Source organism: Cydia strobilella, chromosome 9, assembly GCF_947568885.1.
Source record: "Cydia strobilella chromosome 9, ilCydStro3.1, whole genome shotgun sequence".
In the NCBI taxonomy this organism is placed as follows: domain Eukaryota; kingdom Metazoa; phylum Arthropoda; class Insecta; order Lepidoptera; family Tortricidae; genus Cydia; species Cydia strobilella.
The window spans coordinates 3961712-3973320 of record NC_086049.1 but is presented as its reverse complement, the minus strand read 5'-3'; the positions used below and the strand labels follow the sequence as shown (position 1 = coordinate 3973320).

Sequence of the window (11609 nt, the reverse complement as noted above, 5' to 3'; positions counted from 1 at the left end):
GAAGTTTTCAAAATTTTTCAATGTGGAAATTTCGCAATTTTGGAACGCAATTTGTACTTACAGTGGTTCTTCGTACGATTGTTTGGTTTAATTAGTGATTAGCATGGTTGACGTGCACAATGCATACATTTATAAACAGATAAAATATGACTTGTTTATAATGAGTGTACATAACTACATAATTAACTTTGAAAGCGCCTTATGGGTAGATAGATACTATATTTTAGTGCTTGTAATATTCCATTAGGACGAGAAGATTATTTATTTGATTGCAAACGTTAATCCAACTTTTAGTACTTACATATTAATAAATATTATCAATGTAGGCACCTACTTAAGACGAGTGGAGAACCCGCGCGAAATTGTCTTTTCATACAAACGTAATCCTCATTAGGTTTCTGGATATTAGGTAACATTATTGAAAATGTTTTGATACAATTATTTGCATTTATCAACCACAGCAATGTACGTTTGATTTTTTTCGAATTTTAGTGTTCCGTGCAAAACTTTGTTTTGACAAACGGAACACTTAATATTTATTTTATTTTATTTTATTTTATTAAAGACAACAAAATGGTCCAAAGAGTGTTAGTTGATCCTAGTAATATGGGATCACTTCGGTCTTGCAAATCAGTTAAATGCGTTTTTCTCAGAGACCGTTTGACGATGATACCTAAAATTTGAAACAGTTATAGCAATTACCACTACTAATATTGCAAATTAGTCAAAACCGCTTATTTCTTATTTTAGGGGGAAGTTTAGGGTTGAGAGGGGTAACCAGATTTTTTATTTCATTTGTAAGAATCGTGTGGGGTACCATTAGAAAGCTGGCAAAAAATTGAGTCGATGGACTGATTTTGACTTCATTTTAGACTGCAGTAGTTTCGATAAAAAATGCATTTAAAGTTGCAAGTTTTCATACAAAAATATTCGCCTCTGTCCTGGGGATTTTCGCAAAAACTATAGCTCACAGGCAGCTAACCAGACAACAACCAACTAAAACGAGCATGAAGACGGCGGGAAAATAATCAGGATAACGTAACCTTTACTAGTTTTTTGACTGCAGCCTGATCTTAGGTTACTTAGGGAATCAGTACTTGGTAATTCTGTACTTTACAATGGTTGATCTTAAAAAAACAACCTTATTCGAATAGAAATAAGTTTAAATTTGGAACGGGATTTTTCACATATTTAAGTCATTTAGTAAATTTGTTTGTGGAATTTATATGTGCATAGAGTTACTAAATCGCAGATAGCTAGATAAATTAATTTAATATTTATTTAATAGTGTTGATGATTTCAAATTTTTACTATGACTGACAGTTCAGTATCTGATTAGTCAAATTATACTGTCGAATTAAGTAAACCTGGACAAGGGTTTTGTTATGGACAGATATGATTTAGAAACCTAATACATATTACAAATTAATGGTCATTTATACAATATGGTACAACACAGGTTCATGGCAATAATGTATGTAAATAAATAAATAATTATTTCAAATTGATTGCAGTTAAAACTAGGTTTGGCTTTTCGGGAAAACGCATTTTCACTAGGTGAAACTAGTTTTCACCGTAGGTATTCTGCCAGAGTTAAAGGATAGGTGCGACGATGAGCAAAGCGAGAAGGCGTGTGGTAGGCTAACCGTAACCAATCAGCGCGAATTCGAGAGAATGGCGACAAAATAAATGTCGCATAATTTAATACTGAAACGGGATTTAATGGAATGCACTTACTTTTATCATTTTGGCCTAACGTTTTGAACGTCACATTACGTCCGCGGGCAAACTCAAATCAATATAGATAAAATGTTTTTTTTCTTATTGCTACTTTCATATACCTCTTAATAAAAAATTCGGTAAAGGGGTATTTGTAAGAAACGAAGTTTAAAAATTTGTATGAAATCTGTTCTTCGTTTCCAACTTTTACAATACCTAATGAAAAATCGAAAAAAGTCTAACGTAGGGGAATAGCTATGGTTAACATACAACAAATTGTATTACTGAGGGATCATATTAAAGATTTGAATTATAATAAAATTATTTATTAGCTAGCAACGGCTATGATTGACGCCATGCCAGTAGGACTGATTATGTCGGCTTGTCGGCATAATCAGTCCTACTGGCCAGTGGCGTAGCGTGAACCAATCTAGCCGTGGGCGAAAACCACAACTACGAGGCCCTTTTCAATGTATTTTCCCAAGTTAATAAAAAGGTTGGCTTTGCGAGGTCCCCCTAAGTGCGAGGCCGTGGGTGAAGGCCCCATTCGCCCACGCCTAGCTACGCCACTGCTACTGGCATGGCGTCAATCATAGGCGTTGGGAAGCCGGAACTTATTTTGATTTTTCCTCGAGACACGTATATATATTATACCAATATGATAGGGAACTCGGAGCAGCCAAGCTAGTAAAAATCGAGTTTTATGGACGCCTTGACTGTCAAGTAGTATAGGCGGGGCATTCATTAATTACGTCACGCGTTTAGGGGGAGGGAGGGGGGTCAAGAAAATGTGACATGTTGTGACAAGGGGAAGGAGAGTCACAAACTTTGTGACGTCACTTTAACTTCACCTGTAACCGAACATTTGTTCTGATTTTTTTGTATTAGCTCTGCAGTGAAATAATAGGTTTTCACAATAATAAGCCATTTTTATTGGCGTGACAAGGAGGGGGGAGGCGTCAAAAATCATGAAATTCGTGTGACGTAATTTATGGATGACCCCTAGTTAGTAGACAAGACTGTCAAGAGTAATAGTAAAGTCAACATCCGCATATCATTCACGTCAACACTACGCGTGATTGGCTTTCTGAGTGACAGATTCACTCATGAACATTAATTTACGATACCTCGCCCGAATACTCAGAAATTTCCATAACCTACATGTCATGTCATCTCTTTTCCATAGTCGTGAAAGGAAGCGATTCGCAACGCGGTCGCCATCGGCGCATTGGAAACGCACGTTAGATAACAGTTCCTCTGAACAGGCCTTCGATCATCACCTCTCGTAGTTTATTTTTTAACGACTGCGAATATACAAGCGTCGGAGATCGCGGCCTACAGCCAGTTGCCGCTCAGCCGACACGCGATTCGCGTCGCGCCAAGTCAATTTTCCCGCGCGAATTTAAAAAGCGCGTGTTCCAAATTCAAATTGCCAGTTCCTTTAGATCGTTCCGCGGTACACAACATGCCTAAAAAGAAATAAAATAGTTAATTAAGTCGCGTTTTAAGTTATTTTATAAGTTATTTCAAAACATGTGCTAAATTGTGAATTCGTGTTAATGACATTTGTTTAAGTGGCGTATTGGCGTGTAAAAATCTGTGATAGTACATTGCTGTGAAACTTTGTACCCAGTGCATAACTTTAACCGTTCGATTGTATTCCAGTTTCGTGAAATTAAATTTCGCGAAGCGTTCGATAATTTTTCTTTATGATAGGTCCATATATGAAGGTAAGTTATCACTGTTATCATACGTTAGTGTGAGTTGTTTGTTATCTTATTCATATGTTTCGGCTATATTTAGGTACATTACTTAACCTAATTAGGTAGGTATGTAAATGTCAGATGCCATGCATGTCTACTCAAAAACTATTAAATACAGTAGAATCCGCATATAATGACATCGAAGGGAAGTGTCAAACACGTCATACTAAGCGGATGTCATATAAAGCATAGTTGATTAACTTCTTATTTTTGTTAATTTTTCCAAATTAATCTCAAATTCCTCTGTCAGAGATGAGTTTTATTAACCTTGTACCAATTATTATCTTGTCACTGAGAATCAAAACTAAAACACCGCACGGACCAATGTCCTCGTAAGGAAAGACGTGGAGATTACTGGAGATGGTCACGAAAACCAGCGAATGCGTCAGTATAACCGGACATAATTTCATGAAAATAGGATTTATAGGTCATAAAGTAAGCGAAAGTAAGTCACTATAAGCGAAGTCATCTTATCCGACTTGTCACAATGAATTTTATAAATATGAAAACTTCGCACATCAATTACGTCATAGTAAGCGGTTGGTCACTATAATCGGAGTCATAATAAACGGATTCTACTGTAACTATGTTCAAGTTTAGGTACATATATATCACTAACATAAATAATAAGGAACACACCCACGAAATACCTACAATATACTGTTTATCTATTGAAGTACTAAACCTAAAATGTATAGGTAAAGTAAACACCTACTTCCGAAGTCACAGATTGGAGCTAAAACAAAACTACATTTAATAGGTAGGTACACACTAACCTAACATACATACACACAAAGAAAGTAGGTAGTATTGATATAGATAAAAGCTCTCCTTTTACGGAAGTCTATTAAAACGGTCGGTCAGGTCATAAAAGGTCACCTACCTATCCCATCCTAATTTATGTAGGTACCTACATAATATTATGTACATGCGTCACATGCTATACCTAGAGCTAGTTTAACAAAATGAGTTTAGGCTTCCAACTGAGGATACTCGTAAATTAATAAAATAACCTGGTTTGGATCGAAAGATCGTATTGAAGTTTTCCGTTTTATTAAATTACCTTAGGTATTAAGTATTATTTTCATTTTCACAACATGTTCACAACTAACCAGGGCGAGTATTATAGTTATCATTAGTACTAGGTAAGTATAGAAAATGTTAAAATAGGATACAGTTTAGTAAATATGAATTGGCCGACTGCTCCTAATAAAATGTTCGTAGGTAAACCACTTGAATAATTTATGTACTTAAGTATAATTATTTCCCAACCTTTTTACTTAGTGTTTACGTCAAAATTAAAAGTCCCCGGCTAGAATTGCACCTTCCCATACAAACGTAGTTCCGCTCTCATTTCAAAACTACGTGTTGGATTGTAATAAAACTTTGCACATACAATGACATGAGGTATATCTTGGTCTGAAATTAGTTTATATAGCTCCAGTTTATAAAACAAACGAAATAGAGCAAAAACAAGTTTTGTATGAAAAACTTAAATACGCTGTATTTTTTTAACTATGGTATCTGAAGCTACATAAACTAATTACAGACATAGGTATACCTTACTTATCCTATTGTAAGTAAGTACAAAGTTTCAGAGCAATCCAGCCAGTCGTTTTAAATGATAGCGGAGTGGAACTACGTTTGTATGGAGAACCGAGCTTGCCGGAGACCCTTAAATACGTATACATTTTTGCACCTTATTTCACTGTAAAGAGAAAAATGTATACATATTATTGACGCCTTGACTATGCAGCATGCAAGCTGTATTTGAGTGTTAACAATAAAAATTAACCCGTAGGTATCGATATTCGTCACGGTTTTAAGTCACGTCTGAGTTATAAAAACGGGTTTGCAACGGTGGGTGTTTCTTGTAATTTCGGACCTCTGACTCATGCCATGTCTGGCCGTGGATCGTTGATATCATTATACACATATATGTGTGTTCCAATAGCTTACATATAAATAAATCATCATTCATCGACCTACCTAGTTTAGAGTTTAGGCCTACTTGCACCATCCCACTAACCCGGGTTTAAGCGATTAAACCAATGTCAAATTATACTGGCAACCATGGTTACTCCAGGTTTAACCGGTTACCCCGGGATAGTGGAATGGGACAAGTGCGCCTTAAAGATTTTTTGTGGTTTAGTTCAGAATTATCCAATCATTCTCCGAATTTAGCAATACTTCCAAAACATGTTCATGTTCGTTAAGATCAGTAACAATAAGAATCTCGTTTCTTTCCATGTTTTTAAAATAGCAGAGTTAATCGAATGTTTAACCTCAATAAGGTTGAATTGATTTAATCAGTGCTATTTGGAAGTGCGTTAACAAAACATATTTATACCTAGTATGAACAAGATACATTGCTTGTATGTAACAGAAATAGCTATGCACCTACTGTATACATATATGTATGTTTAGAAATATTAACGTGTTTTTTTTATTTTATATTAGCCTATTTTGGTGTCCCACTGCTGGGCAAAGGCCTCCCCTCGTTTTCTCCACTCGACCTCATCGCCATTTTCCCACCATTTGGGGTAGAATGCGTCCAAGTCGTCCCGCCATCTCCTTTTTGGTCTGCCTGAAGCCTGAACCCCGGCCTGCACCGTCTATGGTGCTCCGTGGGTCCCACTCAGTAACCATTTTGGCCCACCTTTCCGGGTGCATGCGACAGACATGTCCCGCCCAGTCCCACTTAAGCTTAGCGGTCTTGACGCATACATCTGCAACTCTAGTGATTATTAGTGAAAAATAAAGTACGCAGCCTAAACAATTCCCCGTTTGCATAAAAGTCCCTCATTCTGTTCCACTTCAACCCGATATGGACGTTAAGTACATGTGTCCAGCCAAGGCATTTTCCTAAAGAATTTTAACCGGCCTTCCTCAAGGATGTTTCTATGCGATTTTGTACTGCGTTTTGATTTTTCATTACCATCACCACATTATTGGCCGTTTTATGAAAGCAAACAGGTTCATTGTGACAAGAATAGCAGAAGCACGGGAGTGCTACAAGATAACCGAAAATGACTTCGCCATTTATACGCAGTTCGTCAATAATGTGAGAATGGTAAAGACGCGATTGGTGCGACTGAATATCGCATAGAATTACCCAACAGCATTGCACCCGTGCGAAGCCTCAAACAGAGTACCTAAAGTCTGTAACTTCAACACAATTGGCCAAAAAGTCAGGAGTCATTAAACTTGTGGGAGAGACATATTATTATGGTAATATTTACTCAGTCGGGTAATGAACTATTTGAATTTGCCTATTCTGTACTTTAAGAACAAATTAAATTATTTTTTATGAAAATATTTTAATTTGTGGTTTTTCAAGTAGACACACTACTATTTAAACTATAAACTGAAATAAATGTTCGATTCCAGCTCTGGACACTGGAGGCTTTGGTCATTTTTTCCTTCGTATATGACATTTATTTCAGTTTATTCTGTACTTGATATATTACCGGCTAAAACTACGAGATCACCATTATGTCTCTTTAAGCTACTTTCTCAAAAGAACATTTTCATTTTAACTTGTACTTAGGTACTTTAATTTCCATATAATTATAGTATGACTGTGGGGAATCGCTACCAACCCATATAACGTTATCTTCCCATTGCAGCTGCGATACCACAAGGAAGGAATCCTCAGGAAACACCGTCAGGACTGTCGGCGGCCTCCTGTTCGGTTTTGGTCTCTTCCGGCCTATCTTTTCTACACGATTATTCTCCATTAAAACACTGTGGGGGTTAAAAATCGTGGGTTTAATCTCGGTTGTTCAGGAAAAATTGTTCTCGAAAAAAATGCATAAAGATACTCGATCAGTATCCTTATCACACACAGGCAAGAGATTAAGTTGTGTTTAAATCACATCTACCTGTCACTTTCCTGACAAAATGTACGGGGTTTGACATTGACCGAAAATTTTGTGACGATTGCTAACCGGCCGCTAATGGTTAAGTGAAAACGTCCATAAACCATGTTGACTCCTTGAATCATCGGTGATCTCTCTAGATTGTTGATTTCAGAAGATTTTTATTTCCTTAATAAATTTGAAGTAGGAACCTACTGTAAACTAAAAGAACAGGTACGGTTCTACTGCAAACCTAACTGTCAAAACTAAAAGAGGTAAATAAGATGCGGATACACCTAACTATCAACGTCTCATTTCAGAAATATGTATCACATAACACCCAGTATTTTTAATTAGCTTGTCTATAATAATTAGTAAATTGTTTTATTTATTATATTATATAGTTGGGCCGATGTCGGCCGCATTTGACCCCGAGTAATGGGCACACGTAACATGTCTGTTATAATGTTGTCACCAATTTAATTGGCTATTTAGGTATCTGGCTCGCTATTTACCTATTATATTGTTTGTATAAACGTGTGAAGATTGACACAACTTGTTAATGTTGAAAGCGATATTATATTTACCTTGAAATCTGAATAGAAAAGTAAATAATAAGATTTTTTCATGTTTTTGGATCTATATTTGGATTATATAGTAGTCACTTGCCACATAACAGTCATGTCCTCATGTCTTTTAACAGGGAATATTCATAAATTTATTTTATAATACAATCAGTATGATAATTGTGACTATTCTATTAGTCATAGCGTTGAGTTTCATAATGTTTAAATTATCTACTTAAACGAATTAGTGTCAAGAGGACGCTGAATAAGTTACAGTTCCGTTCACATTTGGTCGCCCACAATAGGAATTATTACATACAAATACCGTAAAACGGGGTGGCTGTAGTAGGAAAATTTGGGGTTACTTTGATAGTTTTAAAACGGCCATAAAATTACCATTATTAATTATTTACTGAAGCTGTTGGTCTAACTAGTTAGATTATATATTGGTGTTCACCTACTGTAAAAAATCTCGCATATAAATATATTATGGCTTAAAAACTAAAATTTCAGTCGCCCATGCATTTGAAAGCCACCAAGTTTTACCGTACTTACTAATACGAAAACTGGAAACAGATGTCTTATATGCTTAACACCGGTCTACGACCCGATCAGGCCAATTGCACAGCACCTTCCTCCATGTTTTGCCACTCGGTTGTAAGAGAAGCTTTGGATAGGGGCTTTATGCACATTATGCACACTGCACAATATCCAGTAATTAGGTAAGTACCTACCTACTTTGATGTCATGAGGGAAAGACCGAATAAAGATAGGTGGCCTGCCCTTTATCTTGATATAAATCGTAGGTACTTAATAAAACAATTATGCGACACATTTTTTTATAAACTTGAATTACATGGTAACTTCTACGAACTGCCTTTCAGCCTTGCCTTTCATCTGATAGGCAAGGATGAAAGGCAGTTCGTTCGTTCGTTCGTTCAAAATTTAGAAGCGTGAAACATAACACTGCCTAGTGCGGAGACCCCTGGAATGTCTGTAACCTTTAGCTGAAAATAAATGATCTTTATAATTAACTATGTTATTGAATCGGATTGGAATCACAAATACCGGCAGTCGGCATAATTTCAACGTAATTATGGTAATTTGCAACCAAAAATACGGCATTGTACCATCGCGTGAACTTCCGTTGTATTGAGTGGTATTCCGTGGTTCGAGCTAGGTTGTATATTATTCTCTTGTTACATTATAGTTGAAAACATGGAAACAAACGAGCTTAGGTACCCGTTAATGGTACAGCGAGCTGCACAAGTACATACCTACTGTTTGTATCTAGGAATGGCAGGAACGCTAAAATAATTGTGTTCAATTGCCCATTCCATCCACTTTTGGATTACCTATCTAACAAATCTATACAATGCATTAATGACATCTGATCCACGAAAATCATTGCGATAAACCTCCTCCAGAACTCGGGTCGGGTCCTGCAAGCTACATAAGCCACACTACTCCCAACAAATCAGTAACTCATACCAGACGACGGCGGCGCTATTAATTCTATCAATCGAATGACATATTGAATCAGATTTTATGCAACAATCTGCATTTATTATGTACAGCTGTCCGCACGCGACCATGCTACAGTCAACAGTAGATATATGATATTTCAATCTTTAATTTATAAAAGCTAGGTATAAGATAATTAAGGTAATGAAGATAGGTATATATAAGGTGCTCGAGATGACCTGCACAATTGCATATTCTCTTATTCTTTTAAAAACTGAAATTGTGTCCAGACGCTGATTGAACTTTTTTTAAACAAAGTTAGTAGTATAAGACCTAGACCTAGTAAAAGACACGCAGTATCTATTGCATTAAGTTAGGTCGTATTAAATTGAAAACCGATCGTCCCAAAGCGGAAGAGACTCGCCATAACTCGATAAGTTTTCTAAGAAATTGGATATTGCCCGGCAACATTTAGGGATATCAAATAAGTACCTAAGGTGTGATATTCCTAGACAAATTATGAAACGCCGGCATTTCATGATCTGCCTACCGACCACCAGTCATATCGTGCACACCTCTAGGGATGATATTCCTAGGCAGATCATGAAACGCCGGCATTTCATGATCTGCCTAGCGACCACTAGCCAATCTAGCCATATCGTGCAAAGTTCAAGGGTTTCAAGTGGAAAGATAAATATCAATTATAAATTAGAATTATATTGTATTAAAAAGCGGCTATATTTTACGGTTTTACAACAAAACAGAATAGAAAAACAGCTAAATCAAGTATGATGCCGTAGATAACTAACAGTTAAACTCGATCAGCTGATGCTTTTCGCCATCTTGCCGCAAACGAAACTGCGAAATCGCCGTTAAGGGGTGATATTCCTAGGCAGATCATGAAACGCCGGCATTTCATGATCTGCCTGTTAACGACCACTAGGCATATCGTGCAAACTTCAAGGGTTTCAAGTGGAAAGATAAATATAATTTAAAAATAAGAATTATATTATATTAGGCGGCTATATTTTACGGTTTTACAACAAAACAAAATGCGAAATCAGCTAAATCACGTATGCTTCAAGTCATTATGTTTAATATCAGTAAAATTTTATACTGTAACATTTTCCTGTATGTATAGGTACCCATACATACAGGAAAACGTTACAGTACACGGACTGGTGATGCCAATACTGCCAATGATGCCATCGTCATTGTCGTCTATGTTATTTATTTTTTATTTGGGCATCCAACAGCTGTGAGCACTATATAGTAGATACAGAAAGCCAATTATAAGAACTCACTGGTAGTGACATAAGACTTAACTAATAAAAAAATAAAAATCTCTTCACGTTCGTCGTGAATCTCTTTCTCTTTCATGGAATCATTCCAGCTTAGTTAATTAAGAGGCTGTTATTAATAAATTAATTGCATATTACACCATTCAAAAGTCAATGAATAGTTTAAAAAACTAGTAAATCGTTTAAATTTTTTTTATACGTTTATCGTAAATGTGTTTAGCGATTAACTGTGAGTGACTGGCGCCGGGTGGGGTGACCGAGCTTTGACGTAATCAACTGATACGATTGGTACCTTATGCTGACTAGTATTCAGTGTGGAAATATAATATAATCGAACATGCCCAAAAGCACATCAACTTTTCTTTGCCACTCATGATAATTAGATACTTTTAACCTTTTAACCAATGGTTTTGTAAAATTGAATTTAAAAAAACCATTATATCATGGCCTATCTAAGTACTAAGTGCCTGTTAGTAGAATGCGTAACGATTTTTCTCCTAACATACTGTGAAGATGTTCCAATAAATTAGAGATGGGTTTAAGTAGGTAGTGTAAACTGTGAAGAAAATGTTTTTCTAACCCAGTAGCACAAACAGATCGTAAACACTAAATGCTGACAACTGTCAGAAAGAAACAGTTGGCAGAAAATTGTCAACAAGGGTAATGGACTTTGTGTTCTGCTCTACATTTTTGGAATTATTTTGTATGGTAGTATGGTTCTGGATTTTTTTTATAAAAATAACAATTTCCTCTTCAGGTGCTATACTCACCACTCACACCACTGTTTAAATCGTCGTTTAAATACTCTATTGTTTTGGAGTACCACTCTGTACATCATAGGTAAAGCAGATTGTTTTTCGAGAAACAGCGATATCATGGTTATAGGGACTAACACTCCGACAGACAGTTTTCAATTAGTAGGAACAAAAAGAATAT

The 11609-nt window shown here is 36.2% G+C and overlaps 1 protein-coding gene across 4 annotated transcripts in view; it reads left to right on the top strand.

The window, feature by feature from the left end:
- The first annotated feature begins 3075 nt into the window (after positions 1 to 3075).
- LOC134744085 (G protein-activated inward rectifier potassium channel 3-like) overlaps positions 3076 to 11609 on the top strand; it is a 56357-nt gene continuing 47823 nt past the window's right edge. The window contains exon 1 of one of the 4 annotated variants that reach the window (XM_063677760.1): positions 3076 to 3449. The gene's annotated coding sequence lies outside the window, so the exon portion shown is untranslated. The remainder of the gene's footprint in view (positions 3450 to 11609) is intronic. The other 3 variants (XM_063677762.1, XM_063677759.1, XM_063677761.1) reach the window with 3 other exon arrangements.